Source organism: Papio anubis, chromosome 12 (assembly GCF_008728515.1).
Source record: "Papio anubis isolate 15944 chromosome 12, Panubis1.0, whole genome shotgun sequence".
Classification (NCBI taxonomy): domain Eukaryota; kingdom Metazoa; phylum Chordata; class Mammalia; order Primates; family Cercopithecidae; genus Papio; species Papio anubis.
In genome coordinates this window covers 83,286,722-83,287,440 of record NC_044987.1, presented here as the reverse complement: position 1 = coordinate 83,287,440, position 719 = coordinate 83,286,722, and the positions used below count along the sequence as shown (strand labels likewise).

Here is a 719-nt window from a genome sequence, read left to right as displayed (position 1 = left end):
AGGGTGAGGCAGGCAGATCACGAGGTTAGGAGATTGAGACCATCCTGGCTAACATGGTGAAACCCCATCTCTACTAAAAATACAAAAAATTAGCCGGGCATGGTGGCAGGCACCTGTAGTCCCAGCTACTCAGGAGGCTGAGGCAGGAAAATGGCGTGAACCCGGGAGGCAGAGCTTGCAGTGAGCCAAGATGGCACTACTGCACTCCAGCCTGGGCGACAGAGCGAGACTCCGTTTCAAAAAAATAAATAAATAAAGCTATTTATATAAAATGCTTCATGAATTTTCATGTTATCATTGTGCAAGGGCTATGTTAATCTTCTCTCTATCATTCCAATTTTAGTATATGTCCTGCTGAAGCAAGTATCAATGCCATTTTTTAATATTATATATTATATTTGTTCACTAATATTCTGAGAAACAATATACTTCATCAAACTGACAAAGTGTTCTATAGCATAATACAATTTTGAGATCCCCAGCTCCACTACAGAACTTTCCTCTTTCTCTCATACTCCAAATTTGATACCAACTTGACTTGTCCTCTGTACTTTCAGACTGTATCTCAAATCCATCAACTTCAACTAGTTTTAATCATTTCCACTACTACTGCCTTAGGTCAAACACTTGTATTGGCACTACCGCAACAGCATTGTTATCAATCTTCTTGCTTCCATCCTTGATTTCTATAGCAATTCAATCTCAGCTAGGGGTGATTG

At 39.9% G+C, this 719-nt stretch overlaps 1 non-coding gene across 1 annotated transcript; it reads right to left on the bottom strand.

Annotated features, from left to right (window-relative positions):
* Window positions 1-260: 260 nt before the first annotated feature.
* On the bottom strand, window positions 261-365 carry LOC116269849. Its single transcript, XR_004177668.1, has one exon. It is a non-coding gene; the product is annotated as a U6 spliceosomal RNA (small nuclear RNA).
* Window positions 366-719: the final 354 nt, after the last annotated feature.